Below are 17,578 nucleotides of genomic sequence, written 5' to 3'. Positions count from 1 at the left end.
CAAAGTAATGCTTAAAGTTCTCCAAGCCAGGCTTCAACAGTACGTGAACCATGAACTTCCAGATGTTCAAGCTGGATTTCGAAAAGGCAGAGGAACCAGAGATCAAATTGCTAACATCCGTTGGATCATGGAAAAAGCAAGAGAGTTCCAGAAAAACATCTATTTCTGCTTTATTGACTATGCCAAAGCCTTTGACTGTGTGGATCACAACAAACTGTGGAAAATTCTGAAAGAGATGGGAATACCAGACCAACTTATCTGCCTCCTGAGAAATCTGTATGCAGGTCAGGAAGCAACAGTTAGAACTGGACCTGGAACAACAGGCTGGTTCCAAATCGGGAAAGAAGTACGTCAAGGCTGTATATTGTCACCCTGCTTATTTAACTTATATGCAGAGTACATCATGCAAAATGCCAGGCTGGATGAAGCACAAACTGGAATCAAGATTGCCAGGAGAAATATCAATAACCTCAGATATGCAGATGATACCACCTTTATGGCAGAAAGCAAAGAACTAAAGAGCCTCTTGGTAAAAGTGAAAGAGAAGAGTGAAAAAGTTGGCTTAAAACTCAACATTCAGAAAACCAAGATCATGGCATCTGGTCCCAGCATTTCAAGGAAAATAGAGGGGAAACAATGGAAACTGACAGACTTCATTTTTCTGGGTCCAAAATCACTGCAGGTAGTGACTACAACCATGAAATTAAAAGACACTTGCTCTGTGGAAGAAAAGTTATGACCAACCTAGACAGCATATTAAAAAGCATTATTTTGTCAACAAAAGTTCATCTAGTCAAAGCTACGGTTTTTCCAGTAGCCATGAATGGAGTGAGAGTTGAACTATAAAGAAAAGTGAACATCTGAAGAATTGAATCCTTTTGAACTGTGGCTTGGAGAAGACTCTTGAGAGTCCCTTGGACTACAAGGAGATCCAACCAGTCAATCCAAAAGGAAATCAGTCCTGAATGTTCATTGGAAGGACTGATGCTGAAGCTGGAACTCCAATACTTTGGCCACCTGATGTGAAGAGCAGACTCATTTGAAAAGATCCTGATGCTGGTAAAGATTGAAGGCGGGAGGAGAAGGGGATGACAGACAATGAGATGGTTGGATGGCATCACTGACTCGATGGACATGAGTTTGAGTAAACTCCGGGAGTTGGTGATGGACAGGAGGCCTGGAGTGCTGCAGTCCATGGAGTCACAAAGAGGTGGACAGAACTGAGCAACTGAACTGAACCGAACTGAACGGACTGAACTTTTAATTCAATCTTCCTTCCAAACTCTTTTTGTTTTGAATTTTTTTCATTTTATGATGTTAATGCTACTTATGTTTTAAGTGTGTTGGTAGTTTAGTCACTTTGCAGTGGCTTCAATCTGATCTATTTTGGTGTATGCAAGTCCATGTTACTGAGCTATACATGACTTCCATTCTGTCACTGTGGCCATTCTTTTCATAATTCCACTGGGAAAAGACAGTGATGGCTAAGGAGAAGCTAAGCTTCCAAACATCAACAGAATTGGTTATCTTGTCCAACTGTCTATTAAGATTCCCTGCTTAGGAGGTTTCTCTTGGAGAGCATTTACATGGAAAAGAAATATCCTTAGACTCTGCACATTTAGTAAAATCTATCCATCTGTCTGAGGAGCCTGGAAGGCTACAGTTCATGGGGTTGCAAAATCAGAACACGACTGAGTGACTGAGCACATCTGTCTGTCTCTTTCTCAAAACCTCTCCGTCCTCACTTTTCAGCAATTTTCCTTCCAAGCACCAGTCAGCCAAACTATTAGTCACCTGTCATGAATTAGTGTGGATCCCTATGCTGCAGCTATCCTTCCAAATAAAATGAACAGTTGCATGCCCTGCGTGAAGTCAGGCCCGCTGGGAGGATTGACTTCACCACTGGCCTCCAAAATTCAAAGAGGCCCACTAGGCTTACCTTTCTCACAAGTTTTATTTATTTATTTTTTCTCACAAGTTTTAAAACCTTTTTCTGTTCCCTTCACAATTTCACCACTACCAGTTATAACATATTGCAGTAGATTGTAATGAATTGTTTGTTCAAATTCTCACAAAAAAGTCTCACCTGGAGTTTTTCCACATAGAATGTTCACGCAGATTCTGTCTTCAGTCACTTAAAAATGACATTGCCTCCTTGAATAAACAGCTGAATAACATCAGTAACATCTGTAGACTGACTCATCAAGAGACAATGAAAATGACACATCATTTGCCTTCTTTTTATTTTTATTTATTTATTTATTTTATTTTATTTTTAAACTTTACATAATTGTATTAGTTTTGCCAAATATCAAAATGAATCCGCCACAGGTATACATGTGTTCCCCATCTTGCACCCTCCTCCCTCCTCCCTCCCCATACCATCCCTCTGGGTCGTCCCAGTGCACTAGCCCCAAGCATCCAGTATCGTGCATTGAACCTGGACTGGCAACTCGTTTCTTACATGATATTTTACATGTTTCAATGCCATTCTCCCATATCTTCCCACCCTCTCCCTCTCCCACAGAGTCCATAAGACTGTTCTATACATCAGTGTCTCTTTTGCTGTCTCGTACACAGGGTTATTGTTACCATCTTTCTAAATTCCATACATATGCGTTAGTATACTGTATTGGTGTTTTTCCTTCTGGCTTACTTCACTCAAAAATATGGAACGCTTCACGAATTTGCGTGTCATCCTTGCGCAGGGGCCATGCTAATCTTCTCTGTATCGTTCCAATTTTAGTATATGTGCTGCCGAAGCGAGCACTTGCCTTCTTTTTAAAATGAGTTCTTGATTTTGCTTCCACTGTCCTCAATTCTCAATCAACTATTTTTACTCAAAGATTAGTGGTCTTAAGTTTGTTTTCTCTAGGCATATTTCTTTTGGATACTATAAGTAAACACTTTAATTTCTTTGCCATGGTAAATGGGTTTCCTTGCAAGATTTACAAAGGAGCCAATCAGAGACTGACCTGATTGCAACCTTATCTTCATTAAAAACATTCTTGTTTGTGTGTGAAGAAATACTGTTGCAATGAGATGTGTCATTTCAAATTTTCTAATTTTTGTGACAGTTGTTGTCCTGTCAGTTGGAGTATGGTGACAAGTGTTTAGTAGTCTGGTAATGCTGTTGTATACTCTATTCTTTTAGCAAATTTATAGCATCACTGGATAACATTTCTCATAATTTTTAGAGATTATGTAAGAGTGTGGATCAAAAACAAGAGAAAAATAAGGGATTCTCCAAAATATTGCCTATAGGTTCCATTAGTTCTGAACAGTGTCTACAGGATACAGAGGAGCAGAAAGGCTTTCCACTGAATATCTCCCTAACAGCTCTCTTTAAAAATCTCCATTCGTACTTATTCATCCCTGCTGCCAGGAATTGTATCTAACTGACATACATGGAAAACAGTATATTCCAATCTTTCTGGGTGGGCAAGTATATTGGCCAACCGTGCTTTAGGAACTTGAACCCTTCCAAAAATCAAAGTTGACAATCTAAACATTGAAATAGCTCAGCTGGGAGAGAGTTAGACTGAAGATCTTAAAGGTCCCTGGTTCAACCCCAGGTTTTGGTATTTTAGTGAATACCGAGGATGATTTGTCTTCCTGTGAGAAAGGAGTAGATGCTCACTGGGATGATGCTCATGATACTTTAATTCCTTCAGTATGTTAAAGCATAGACATGATGCAGTATCATGGTTCCCAGTGTCATGGGAAGCCTGGCATGCTGCAGTGAATGGGGTCACAATAGAGTCGGATATGACTTAGACTGGACAACAAGTGTCATGGTTCAGCCAAAGGAGCTCACTGTCGAGGTCAGCTTTCATTGTTTTTAAATGATGTGTAACTACTGCTGATTTTTTTAAATAATAAAATATTATGTCTGTGACACTGAAAAACTTGAGGAATCATCACTGAGTGACTGCAATGTGTAGTATCCACAGCAGCAGTGGGAAGGGAAAAGGTGCTGTGTACCATCTCTATTACAACTACTCTACATTTTAGCCTAAAAACAGCCATAGATGATGTGTAAATGAATGAGGTTGTTGTGTTTGAATAAAACTTTATATATGAACACCTAAATTTGAATTTCATATAAGGTTCATGTGTCATGAAATACTACTGTATTTTTCGACCTTTTAAAATAAAAAAAAATGTTGCTCTTTCAGCAGCACACATATTAAAACTGGGAAGATATAGAGAAAGGGAGCATGGCCCATTGCACAAGGATGACATACAAATTCGGGAAATGTTCCAAAACCATTCTTTGCTCACAGGCAATAGTTTACCAACCACTAGGGTAAAGGGAAGGGTAAAGGATCCTATTGCAAATACTCATAACTTTAAGAGCAGACAAGATTTCAGTTGCTTTCTACCAGTTAAAAATTACTGGAGTCATATCCCGACACCACCAATAACTGGAGAATAAGTGCAAACACTCCAATACTGAACCCCTAGGGATTTGAACACTGTTTCCTTAACTAAAACTTTAAAAGCTCAAGTAATGAACCACCCAAACATACAGCTAGCTACTGGATATATAATCAATTAATTCATTTGGTAGATTTTGTCCTAGTTGCAAATCTCCTCTGCATTCTCTTCATTGCTGAGAAAACTCCATTTGGAAAAAAAGAAGAAAACTCAAAAACTCTGTAATAGCTAGCTCTCAGGAATGCTTTGTTTTCCTCCTCCTTTTCTTTCTGTCTTCTGTGTCTTTAAGAACCAGAGCTGTAGCATCTGCTTGGAAAAGTCACTGCAAGGTTTGTAGACATAGTGCCGGGCTGGCGGTGTATCCTTTCATCGTAATTATTGTGAATCCATCCTTTGTGTCTAATTTCCCCACCTGCAGTTAAATTCTCAAGGAAGCACACTTCTCTTTCTCACATCCTTCTGCGTTATGTTTTTCCATTTTATTTGCAGTCTGTGCAGGCAGAGGGGAATAAAATGGAAGGAGGGAGCATTTGAAGACTCAAGGATATGTTCCATAATGGGCTTTTCTGTGTTGGTGGATGCAAGTGCTACTCACACATCCCTTGGCATGCAGCCCTTAGCGCCTATCAACTTTGGGAAGACTGAGTGTAACTATGTCCTTTCATTTGTGCTGCAGTGCCCCTCCTCATGATGTAGCTGTAAGATCAGACTTAGAGTAGGAGGTTCAGAAATAAAGGAGCTGCACAGACTAAACTCTACTCTGCCAACTATTAGGTCCTCGAAGACATCCAGAAAAGGAAGGAAGGTAATTAGTCATGAAATTTTTCTTGGAAGCCACGTGTCTGGGTGGATGTAATTGAGTTGTGGAGAGATCACAGAGCATGGAAGATGTCTGAGGTTTAAGGCTCCCCCACCCCCTACCTCCAAGTCTGAGGGCTTCCCCAGTGGCTCAGTGCTACTGCTAATACATGAGATACAGGAGATGTGGTTTTATCCCTGGATCGGGACGATCCCCTGGGGTAGGAAATGACAACTCACTCCAGTATTCTTGTCTGGAAAATCCCATAGACAGAGGAGACTGGTGGGCTACAGTCCATGGTGTTGCAGAGTCAGACACAACTGAGCACAAGGACCATGTCTGAGCCTCTCTTTTTTTCCTCTTTTTTCTTACTTTTGATTTTGCATTTCTTTACTCATCTTTTCCTGCTCACATTCAAGGGAGACTATCTAATTTAGTTGGTTGCTTTAAGCACTCAAGCATTTCTACTCCAAGGGCTTTGGAATCCATGACTAAACCTGATTGTGTCAGAACAAGGAAAGCTGGGTGGAGTGAGACAACAAAGGAAGATACTGTTCATCCAGGGCAGTAATCATACCAAACCACAAACCAGTTATTGATTCACTTGCAAAAACAATTGAAAGAAGAGTGGAAAGAGAAAAAAATAAGGAGACCATGCACAATTTTCTACCCCAGTTTTCTCAACTGTCTTTCTCAAGAAACAGGTTGCAGACTGAGGAGCAGAAAGCCTGCCCACTAATTTTCTTCCACTCTTTCCTAATCTTCCAGGCTCTACTGAGGGCAACTCAGTACAGTCACCAGACATTAAAGTCTATAGATCTGAGTTATATCTGCATGAGTAGACACTGCACAATAAATCCACTTCTTACAAGGATGCTGTTGCTATCCAAACCTCAATTTATTAAAACGAGTATTCGGATCAGTGAATGTAGAGTTTTCTAATGTGACTGAAATAGATTCTGAGATCCAACTGAGTACTTGGATCTGTTGCTAGAGTTTGATGATCAAATTTAGTCAATAACTCTTTCCTAATTCATATGTAGAAGATTTCTGACCACAGACACTGTCCTCCATCTTTGACGTGACTTGTCTAGAAAACTGAAATAAGGAGGATGGGAATTCCACGCTTTCAAATCTTTGTCATCATATATACATATATTAAGGAAACCTTGCCTGGTACACCTCAGAAAATCACACAGAAAACACTAGCAAAGTCAGGAGCTAAAGGCAGAAGGTTTTGCAGAGCGGGAGAATGGCCATCATCAGCTGCATAGAAAAAAGTGATCCCATCTCAGAGATTTCAGCTGTTTAATTTTATTCTTTCTAATTTCTGTTTCATCTTTCCTGTTATTGCATTCTTGGAGGGAAAGGAATTGGATGGATTTGTTCTCACTGCCAACCCTACTCTGCCGTCCCATATTTGCTCTTAAAATTTTCACTCCTTCAAAGGATAACAAAGAATAGGTACAGATATGAAGTTTTGTTCTGATTCTATTTGGAACAAAACTCACAAGATATGAAGCCTGTAGCAAGAACTGAGAACAAACTCAGAATGTGATAGAGCAGCCCACGTGGGACTCCACTCCAGGACTCCCAGTGGAGTTGAGCTCATTCATTCATGTCAAGGCAAGAAACTGTTGTAAACTACACTTTCTGTTACAAAATTCTAAGACAACAAATCAGCTAACTTAAAAAAAAAAAAGACAATTCTCTGGCCAGATAAAGAAGATGCCAACAGAATGAATCATAATACCTCACTGACAAGGAGATCAAACCAGTCAATCCTAAAAGAAATCAGTCCTGAATATTCATTGGAGGGACTGATGCTGAAGTTAAAACTCCAATACTTTGGCTACCTGATGTGAAGAACTGACTCACTGGAAAAGACCCTGATACTGGGAGAGATTGAAGGCAGGAGGAGAAGGGGACGACAGAGGATGAGATAGTTGGATGGCCTCACTGACTGGTTGGACATGAGTTTGAGCAAGCTGGGGGAGTTGGTGATGGACAGGGAGGCTTGGCGTGCTGCAGTCCATGGGGTTGCAAAGAGTCGGACACAGTTGAGGGGCTGAACTGAACTGAACTGACAGTTTTAGAATCTGATATCTGTGTAATAGATCCAATATAAAAAAGTTTATGGAACCTTTACCAAGCTTTGAATACTGGTGGTTACTATCCAAGGAAGTTAGCGCTAAACTTCTGGAATCAAAGTTCTTTATTCCATTTTCATCATGTGCAAGTTATCATCATTTCCCCCCCTGCTCAAAATTTTGTAATTCTCTCTCTCAAACTGTCTCATTACTATTGTTTCTAAGCCAAGCCTGGTTATTGTAAATGTGATATACTGTGGTAAATCCCCCAGCTTCTGTTGCCTGCCTTTTTTCAAGACTCCAGGAGTCTTTCTGCCCAACCTCCCCCTTTCCTAACCTACCTTTTCCAGATGAAACTTGTCACCAGGTTGCCTTATTTGAACTCACTCTACCTTCTTGATCAATTGCAGTTCTTTAACCTATCTGGCCATCAATATAATCTGAAAAAGTTTTTAAATTACAAAGATTCCTGCCTTATTTTTACTTCATTCAGGAGTTGCGTGATGGGTCCAAGAATCTATACTTTCATCAAGTTCTCAAGCTATTTTCCAGGTCTGGGTGCTATTGACGTTAGTCTATAGCATTTAAGTAATTTTTCTCTCAACCTTGGAAGGTTGCTTATGGTTGACTTTGCTATTATCATAACATTAATGTTAATATATTTAAATTTTATCTATTAATAATATATTAAGCATATATCAAGTAATACTGATATATTTTCATATATATTTTCCAGAGAAAGGGATCTTGCACAGGTAAGAAAGGTCGGAATGAAACTGCAAAGTAGAACAGAAGATAAAATGACTTAGGATTACATTAAAAATTAAAAAAAAAAAATCTTAAACTCGTATTTCCCCTCTCCCTTCTTCCCCTCCGTCTTCTTAAAAAGAGACGAATATATCGTACTCACCTCAGACCCTATTCTGAAATACACTAATACGTAAGCATTCTCTGCCAGAAGAAAACCAGATATGGGTTATAACGTGGGCTCCGTGGCTTAGTTGGTTAAAGCGCCTGTCTAGTAAACAGGAGATCCTGGGTTCGAATCCCAGCGGGGCCTTCCTGGTGATGACCTGGACGTTTCTCCAGGTATACCTTTTGCTCTTAAAATTCGGTTTTGGCAGGTTTTTTCCCCCTACCTTCAATCGCCTTCCACCCTCCAGCTTTGGACATAATAGGCAGTTTCCAGAGGTTTTGGAAACAAAATGGAACTGATTTTGGTACATTCGCACGATCCCAGAATATATTAAGAAAGCAAAGCGCAGGACAATGATTTTAGTACACTGCCTATTTTCTTGATGTTTCCTTTTGGATATGCAAACCACATCTTGCCTCGGGATTTTTCTTGCAATGTTATCTCAGGTACTCCAACCCTAATTTCATGTAAAAGTTAGGGCCTGGTACATATGTATGGGACAAGAGCAAAATGAAAATATAGGTTCCCCTACTCAAAAAACAGGGGAAAGTTATCAGCAAAGATAGTAAAACAAATTTAGCTTTATTTTTTCTTCACTCTTTCGACCTTTTATGGTATTTTAAAATTTGTTACTTGATGTCGCTATAATTAAGCAAAATTAGCATCATAAATTATAAGCATGAACTTCACTATCCATCTTGCACACCAAAACCCACAGAGCGTTGCAATCGCTGTGCACACAAAGGAGAAGCATTTCCCTTGCTCAAGCTCATCGGACGTCAAGTACAAGATCGGGAGGTTTTAGAATGGTTTTGTCCTTTCAGATATAACTAAAACGCTCAGGCTGCCGAAACCCGGGATCGAACCAGGGACCTTTAGATCTTCAGTCTAACGCTCTCCCAACTGAGCTATTTCGGCTCCTCAGAGGTGAGTTTTCCAAAACATCTGTTTTTTCAAAATTGAGATTGTTTTTCTACCCATTTTTAGAATGTTTCAGGCTTCTCAAGTGTTGTTAATGGTCCACAATATTTACCCACCCAAAAAGTTTGGAATGTCTTCTGTGTATGACACTTGCATTCAGTTCCTGGCGATGTGGGATGGTAGGAGAAGGTGAGAAACAGGAAAGTCATAGGGATTCGTTGGAAAATTTTCTGCTCCTCTGACACGGCTCAGAATATTACAGGAAAATATATTTTTTTAATTTCTTAGAGTTCCTTATTTTTTTCTTCTTTTTGTTCATTCTTGCATAATCTTCAAAGATGCTGAGAAAGGGATTAAATTTTGTTGATGTGGGATCAGTTTTCTGCTTCCTGGTGATGATTTCTAGTGAACGGGTTGCTGTCTTTTACGCTAGTCCATCTACTCTGCCATAGTCTTTTGGCCTAGGTCTGACCTGGCTGAGAAGAAGCTAAGAGCAGGAACAGCAACAGTTTTGATTCATAATTTACTATTCTTGGGCAAAAGCCATTCATCAAAAAACTGATTTAAAAATTGTAGAAGTCTCCGAGTTAGCAGAATAGATACTCTGGCAAAAGTCTTGCCAAAGAATACAGAAAATGGGTTTATTTCCTAATATATGGAAATAAGGGAGGGTTGTTACAGGGGGATGTAGCTCAGTGGTAGAGCGCATGCTTTGCATGTATGAGGCCCCGGGTTCGATCCCCGGCATCTCCATCTTTTCCCCCTGCTCTTTAATGTACATTATATATGTTCCTTCAGTCCTGCGCACTCTGCTCTCCTACTTTTCCACCTTTCCTTACTTTCCCCCCCTCACATGGAAAGTAAATATTGTTGCTAGAACAGCAGAAGGAAGAAACAAGAGAAAAAAAAACAAAAACAAAAAAAGAATAGTCTTATTCCACATCTAGGAATGTCACCAATTTAACCAGCTTTTTCACCTGGACTATCTTAACAATACAACTTAAGAGAAAGAAGATCCAATGTAAATGGGGGTAAGGGAGTGGAAAGAAACTCATGTGCAATTTAGTTAGCCTGAATAATCCTAAAGATAGTAGTCATGAAAAAAAATGCCGGTGCTGTGAGCAGGATTCCAACCACTCCTGGAGAAAACACTTTGGACTGCAAACTGAATGCCTTAGATAGACAATTATTCCTGAACTTTTATCATATACCTGGAAGAGAACACATGAATTCCAACAAGGGCTCCTGTTTCTCCAGTAAGAGCCTGGAAAAAGACAAAGAAAGCTCCACCACTGACCTGCTTTGATTTTGGAAACAAAGTGATGTTCTTCCTCTGCCATTAGAGAACACCTGACTTTAAAATAAACTCAAGTAACAGAGAGGTCTTGGCTTCTACAAAGTCAACCATCTCTCTGTTTCCTTCCCATCCTTTCCACTGAATTCTCGAAGAGTTGAGAAGCAGATGCTCAGCAGCAGGTATGTGCTGTTGGGGCAGGAGACATTCCCTTTCAATAAACCAGAGCCCATGAACAGTATTTCTGCTCAAAGTTGTCCTTTGGGGACTGGTGGAATTGATGTTGTTTTCTTTTACAGATGGCTTAAGAGATGTGCAGCTTCTGCAGAAATAATCACTTTACCTGGAAGCTGATGGTAGAAAATGGGACTTTTATTGGTCTTCTTCTAAGGAAAAATTAGGACAGCAGTAACCAGTTTAAACCAAAAAAAGAATGAGATCAACCTAGATGCAATCTCATGTATTAATAATAACCTCCTTATCTATTAGAACTTTTTTCAGCCATGTCATGATGGTTCAAACCTGTAGCCCCTGCAGTGGAAGCAGTCTTAACTGCTGAACTGCTAGGGAAATTCCATTACCTCCATGTCTTAATGTGTAGCTTTAAGTTCTCACTCTACCTGCTTTGGGGGGCCATCTACTCCTAGCCACATAGATGTCTGAACCTGAGGTTCAGAGATGTCCACAGAATTCCAGCTTCAGGTTATATATATAATATTTGTAGGTAGACATCCTCAAGAGGCTATCTTGTAGGCATTTAAAATATGTTATGTACAAACCCAAACTCAACTTTATTTCCCCTTTATTGTCCCACCTTATGTTCCTTATGCAAAAATAAATCAACAAACCAATAATAACAACAAACAGAATTCCCACCACTTTCTCTATTTTTACTAGCTTTGTGAAACACATCCATATCTGCATAAACCAATCTACTTGCAAGTCTTCCTAAGTGTTGGACTTCAAAAAGAGCCCTAATCCTGTATTAGTCTATCAGCGTCCACCAAGTTTCTCCCTTGCCTTTCATCATCCAAATCACTGTTTTATTTATCTAGCTGATCCTTAAGAACCTTGAAAGTTGCCTTCTTGTTTCAATTAGGACAGAGCAAAACATCGCTGAATTGTATACATTTATGCTTTCTCATCATTCTATTGCAGCCCTGGATTTGTCCCCTCAAGACCCTGCTTCTCAGAATCCAGTCAAAGCCAACAGCAGGATGTGAGAAGTGGAGCAACACCCTAATGTGCTCTGAAGACATTCCTGGAAGAAAGCCAAGTTCCATCTGGCTTCTGTATAAAAGTTGGAAACAGTGTAGGGGAAAAATAAAAATGACTCCTCAATAAGAATCAGGCAATCATCAGTTACAGAAGATTACTGAAGTATAGGGTCTATGTTGTATGTAGCTTACTAACAGAACATAAGCTAAGCATGTAGGGGAGTCCAGGGAATCTTAGACTCCATTATTGCTTTTTCCTTTCCTCATCAATGCCGTATTTCAAGAATACATCCACCTTTCCCCATTTAAAAAATTTTCTTTTATCATTTTTACCCCTTGCTCACATCCAAAGTAAATCCATTACCCAAAGGATTGCCCTTAAGCGGATCTACTTCAACTCTATGACTCTGACATCTATCAACCTAACTGCATCAGTACAAGTAAGATAAGAGGAAATAAGACAGTGAGCCCATGCCCCCTTTTGTTATATATCACAGTTTACCAAGGAACAGGAAAAAAAAAGGATACAAAGGGAAGGGAAAGAGGCTCATAGTCAATTTTTGCTAATGGATTCCTTTGTATTCTCAGCCGTGTCTGTGTCAATTGAAAGACTGAAGGCTGAGAAACAGAAAACCTACCCACTGATTTTTCTCTCCTCCCATTTCCCTCTCACATGGATTGTTGCTAGTAGCTGAAATTACCAAAGCTGGCAGGATATCAAACCCCAACTTTCTCAAAGTGAGGGAACAAGGCAACAACATCTCTCAAGGAATGTCATGCTTTTCAGACCTTAAGTAGAGAAAATTATTAGTAATGACAGTAGAGACTTGGTCAACATAGCTCAGTTTGGAAGAGCTTTAAAGGTTTGGACTAAAATCTGGAATCTTTTCCCATGGTTTGAAAAGCCCATAGTTTGTGTCAAAACAAATTCTCCTTCCTGTAACATGTCTCCCTGATACAAACGCTTCTGAATTCACTTGCTCAAGAAAAGGGCTTAGAAGGCTAAAACAAGAAAAATCAGAATCGAGTGCTTCCATCGTCCCTGCCTTCACCAATAAATACTTTGTCCAGTATTTTCAAGCGATTAAATGAAAAGCTTCCTGGGTTACTTCCGTCAAAATCATACGGAACATCACGATAAAGATGTTCAGTATAAGGTTTCGGACTTGTTTTGGAAGCTGAAAGAACCCCAGTGAAAAAAGAGCGATTACTCTGCTCTTTCCTGAACCGTCACTTCTATCTGCTTTGCTTTCCAATTCGAGGACCGCCTCGAATTGTCGTGTTCTGAAGATTTCTAGGGTTCTTTTTAAAAAGTATCTATGGCTGTGGTAGGTTTTCGCATTATGATAATGGGTTCTCTCAGGGAAACCAGTTTGACAGTTTGCTAGGTTCCCCAATCTTGTTTCACCACCCTGCGTTTGCCCTCTCTTCCCCCAGACTAGAAAAATGTCAGTGCTTTTTGTTGTTATTGTTTTTGGCTGCCCGGCTGCTACTGCTGCTAAGTCATTTCAGTCGTGTCCGACTCTGTGTGACCCCATAGATGGCAGCCCACCAGGCTCCCCCGTCCCTGGGATTCTCCAGGCAAGAACACTGGAGTGGGTTGCCATTTCCTTCTCCAATGCATGAAAGTGAAAAGTGAAAGGGAAGTCGCTCAGTCTTGTTCGACTCTAGCGACCCCATGGACTGCAGCCTACTGGGCTCCTCCGTCCATGGGATATTCCAGGCAAGAGTAGTGGAGTGTGGTGCCATCGCCTTCTCCGTTTGGCCGCCCTAGGATATCTAGGATATCTTAACTCCCCCACCAGGGCTAAACCCCGCGTCTTCAGCAGCGAAAGCACTGAGTCCTAGCTACTGGGCCTCCAGGGAATTTCCTTGTCAGTTTCTGTTGTTGTTTTTAAATTGATAGAACCTTAAAGCTTCCCCCCACCCAAGTCCTTTGAGAACAGCCCTCAAGAAGTGCGGGACCCCTGGCTTAAAATCAGAATTGAAGACAGTCTCAGAACACGTGGTAGTGCGTGAGGGAAAAATGCGAGTCAGCTGGGAAAAGGACATTGGCAGAGCATCCCACCCTACCTGCTGTGGCGTTCAGTTCGGCTACCTCTGTAAAGCACTTTGTCTGAGCCGGTACTGCTGAAAATTTGTGTTGGAAATCTGTGACTTCTTCTGGTGAAAGAAAGCAATTGTCACTTATTTCCTCTGTGTGAACCTTGGAGCAGGGTAACTTTCCCTAGGAGTGGGAAAGTCCTAGACTCTAGAAACTCCGTCAATCGGACTATAACTTTACTGAAGCCGCTAGTAAGTTCACAAGCGGTGGAATTAAACCCAATGGATTTTCTCCACCAGAAAATAAATCCAATATCAAAAGAAAAGTAATATTTTATAAATGACCCCCCCAAAGCGCCTCAATAGCAGGGGGTGTAGCTCAGTGGTAGAGCGCGTGCTTCGCATGTACGAGGCCCCGGGTTCAACCCCCGGCTCCTCCATCTGCGTTATTTTGTCACGTTCCTTTGCCTCTTTTTTTTTTTTTCTTTTTTTAATGTAGTCCAATGGATTCCCTTTAATATTACACCATTTCTACTCCAAGGACCTTGGTGCCATCCAACGCGGGCTTTCACAGAAGGAAAAAAAGAAGGAAGAGAAGAAAAAAAGAAGGAAGAGAAGAAAAAAAGGAACCACCCTCATCGGCATCTCCTCTGTCAGAAGCACCAAGTCTGCAGTCGTATCAACTGACCCATTCATTTTGGGCCCCATTTGAAAGGATCCCTAAATGGCAGGATGGGGAAAGGAAGGAAATAAGAACAATTAAGCAGTTCCTCGAAGTTTTCTTAGTTTTTGAGCACTGGCTGGTCTAAGAGGGGAGGAACAGAAAAGCTTTCCTCTGGTTTCCTTATGCCTTTCTTTCCCCAGCTCCCACCGCTGTGCCCACACCTGCCACTCCTGCCTGGGCTGCAAAGAATCCGAGACAGGGTGCAAGGCAACAGACCCCTAGTATTTCTTGGTGAGTGAGTGGAAGTTGGCCCAAGGTGAGGTGGCACTTAGCAAAACCTTTGCCATGCAAACGTTTAAAACATGATTTGAAAGAACTAGCTCACACTCATTTTATTCCATATTAAATCGACTTCCACAGGAAATTTACACAAAATGTGTACTAGAAGACACTCTCTAACTCCCCACCACCCCCTCAACCAAAACACCTAACTAAAGTAAAATCTCAGAAACCTTGCAAACAGCAGATTTAGATTCCTTACCTTTTACATTTCCTCACTGAACTTCACTTTTCTGTTCTTGTTATTAAATGAATTAACAACACCTCATGTAACACCATACTGACATCCCAGATGTGGCCAAAGGTATTTGGGTGAAAATAAGAAGAGATATGTAAGTTGCTTGTATTTAACAAAACAGCAAACAGAAACCACTTATTTAGAAATCAGCACAAACTACTGAATATCATTGCTCTGCACTTCGTTTTCTGTGCTAGTTGAGTGTTGGGTGAATGTACAAAAATTGTTCCATATTTCTTTACCAAAGACTTTGCAAGATAACTTTTGTATTAGAAGACGGCTTTCTAAAACATGAAGTCAACATTTTTTAAATAGTGTCTAATTTCCCTCATTTGGAGAAACTAAAAGCTGACTCCTAGTTCATTCAAGATCACAAGAAAGCAGGAATCTGTCAGAAGCTCAGCTTCCTCTGGATTCAAACCCTGGACAGATGCTCAAACCAGCCAAGCCACAAAGCCCCTTCCCACCAGGGCCATCTCTGGGCTGTCTCCACTCAAGTATGTTGCAATGCTGCTGTCTAAACCATTTCAGGGCAAAGATTCAATGAATAAGTTTTCTTTCTCTTTTTTTCTCTTTTTCTTTCATTCTCTAGACTCCTGATACGGGCGAGTAGACAAAAGAGTGAAAAATAGCTTAGGCCACCTTTTTCTATTTTGCCAACCATGGATTTTCAGAGTATTTTTCCTTTTGCTCTTCATTATCCTCACTCTATTTGGCGTGCAGCCCTTCTACTCCCTTAGTGAATCTCTCAGGCAGCTGTCAAAAGCCATGAGACATCAGAAGTTCCCATAAAGAACACTCTGGTCACTGTAACCCATGAGAGAATCCATATTTTGGATGCATGTTTCCAGGAGAAGGGAGTATCTGAACCCTAGTACTGTGAAACCTCAGCCATGATATGCATGCCCATGTTAACTCAAGTGCCCTCAGCTGGAACTCTGAATGTGTTGCTCCTTCTCTTGGTAACCTCCTCCGGATGGCAGATTTCCCACATCATCACATCAAGGGGCCTGTACCTCCAATGCTTCTGGCTATGAACCCCAACTGGAAATGCTAGAAGAAAGGTAAAAAAGAGCAGAACCTGAAAAGTTTCCTGGGGAATTTAGATCCAGATGGAAAGAGAAAACGGTTTCCAAATAAAAAACACTAAGTATATGTTGCTGCAAACAGTCTCTCTAACAAACTCTGGAGCCCGGCAAAATTGGGTCAGTGGCTTTGTCTTGGGGACTTCACCAGTTTTGTTTCTGAGATCCACAAATATGCATAAGAGGGGTATTAATATTTCAGAGGCTGAGCAAGAAAGGCTAAGAGAATTAACTTCTATAACAACTTTTCCACCCCCACCCAATGCTCTTGGACATATACTTGAACCTCAGTCATCCCAGAGGTATACTGAATAGATGCTTTCCTCCTGTTGCCAAAATCTGTGGTGACCAAATATGAGCGTTAGGAGTAATTCTAGATCATTGTGTCTTCTCTTTCACTTTTTCTCACAAGGCAAATCTGTATTTTTCTGAATACTGGAATCAATTATATATCAACGCTTTTATTCCTCCCTTGCTCCTCCCCTTCCAAAAAAAAAGCCTGAGTGAAGCTCAGTTGGCTCTGGAAAGTCCCTAAAATAAACCCTTTAAAAAAAGTTGTTTCTTATCTGCTTGGGTCTTAATTGCAGCATGCAGATGGGACCTAGTTCCCTGACCAGGGATGGAACCTGGCCCCCCTGCACTGGGAGTAGAGAGTCCTAGCTCCTGGATCACCAGGGAAGTCCCCAAAGTGAGATGACTTGTAAAACTAAGTTGGTGAATAATATAGGCAGCCTGAAGAGACCCACTAACACAGAGATAAACAGTTTTAGACTAGAATACAATGGTTCCCAAACCTGGGAACTGTGGGATGACTTCATAAATATATGTATTCCCATCTCTACCTTATGGCCCCTGAGCTCAAAGAATCATGGGATAGGGGTGCAGGTGATTATTTTGTTGCTTATCTAGGTTTGAGAACTGTTAACCCAGACAGTTAACAGTTTGAACTTTTGAACCGTGGTATTAGATAAAACTCTTGAGAGTCCCTTGGACTGCAAGGATATCAAACCAGTCAATCCCAAAGGAAATCAATCCTGAACGTTCATTGGAAGGACTGATGCTGAAGCTGAAGCTCCAATACTTCGGCCATCTGATGTGAAGAACTGACTCATTTGAAAAGACCCTGATGCTGGGAAAGATTGAAGGCAGGAAAAGGGGACGACAGAGGATGAGATGGTTGGAGGGCATCACCGACTCCGTGGACATGAGTTGGAGCAAGCTCGGGGAGTTGATGATGGATAGGGAAGCCTGACGTGTTACAGTCCCTGGGGTCGAAGAGTCAGACGCGACTGAACAACAGCCGAGATAGTGGAGCTGCGGGAACTGACGTGAGCTGCGGGGAAACAAGTAGCCAGGAGAAAGCGGCGAAGCGGAAAGAAAAGGGCAGGAGGGCAGGTAAAGTGAAGGAGAAGGTGGAGCAGTAGGTGATGAAGATGGGGGTTGAGGAGGGGTGTGGGGAGGCCGGTGGCTGTGGTTGGGGAGACAGAAAAGAGGAAAGGGCCAAAGAAAGCTTGGGACTACGTCTTTACTAC

The 17,578-nt window shown here is 41.1% G+C and overlaps 6 non-coding genes across 6 annotated transcripts; 4 read left to right on the top strand and 2 right to left on the bottom strand.

Moving 5' to 3' along the window:
• Window positions 1-2,663: 2,663 nt before the first annotated feature.
• LOC139179175 (U6 spliceosomal RNA) lies at window positions 2,664-2,770 on the bottom strand. Its single transcript, XR_011563599.1, has one exon. It is a non-coding gene; the product is annotated as a U6 spliceosomal RNA (small nuclear RNA).
• A 1,396-nt stretch (window positions 2,771-4,166) lies between these two features.
• Window positions 4,167-4,273, top strand: LOC139179158 (U6 spliceosomal RNA). Its single transcript, XR_011563584.1, has one exon. It is a non-coding gene; the product is annotated as a U6 spliceosomal RNA (small nuclear RNA).
• Window positions 4,274-8,315: 4,042 nt separating this feature from the next.
• On the top strand, window positions 8,316-8,389 carry TRNAT-AGU (transfer RNA threonine (anticodon AGU)). The gene has a single exon. It is a non-coding gene; the product is annotated as a tRNA-Thr (tRNA).
• Window positions 8,390-9,090: 701 nt separating this feature from the next.
• Window positions 9,091-9,163, bottom strand: TRNAF-GAA (transfer RNA phenylalanine (anticodon GAA)). The gene has a single exon. It is a non-coding gene; the product is annotated as a tRNA-Phe (tRNA).
• A 684-nt stretch (window positions 9,164-9,847) lies between these two features.
• TRNAA-UGC (transfer RNA alanine (anticodon UGC)) lies at window positions 9,848-9,919 on the top strand. The gene has a single exon. It is a non-coding gene; the product is annotated as a tRNA-Ala (tRNA).
• Window positions 9,920-14,088: 4,169 nt separating this feature from the next.
• Window positions 14,089-14,160, top strand: TRNAA-CGC (transfer RNA alanine (anticodon CGC)). The gene has a single exon. It is a non-coding gene; the product is annotated as a tRNA-Ala (tRNA).
• Window positions 14,161-17,578: the final 3,418 nt, after the last annotated feature.

The sequence above is a fragment of the Bos indicus genome, chromosome 23, assembly GCF_029378745.1.
Source record: "Bos indicus isolate NIAB-ARS_2022 breed Sahiwal x Tharparkar chromosome 23, NIAB-ARS_B.indTharparkar_mat_pri_1.0, whole genome shotgun sequence".
Classification (NCBI taxonomy): domain Eukaryota; kingdom Metazoa; phylum Chordata; class Mammalia; order Artiodactyla; family Bovidae; genus Bos; species Bos indicus.
The sequence above is the reverse complement of the archived record's forward strand: the minus strand, read 5'-3'. Positions and strand labels throughout refer to the sequence as shown.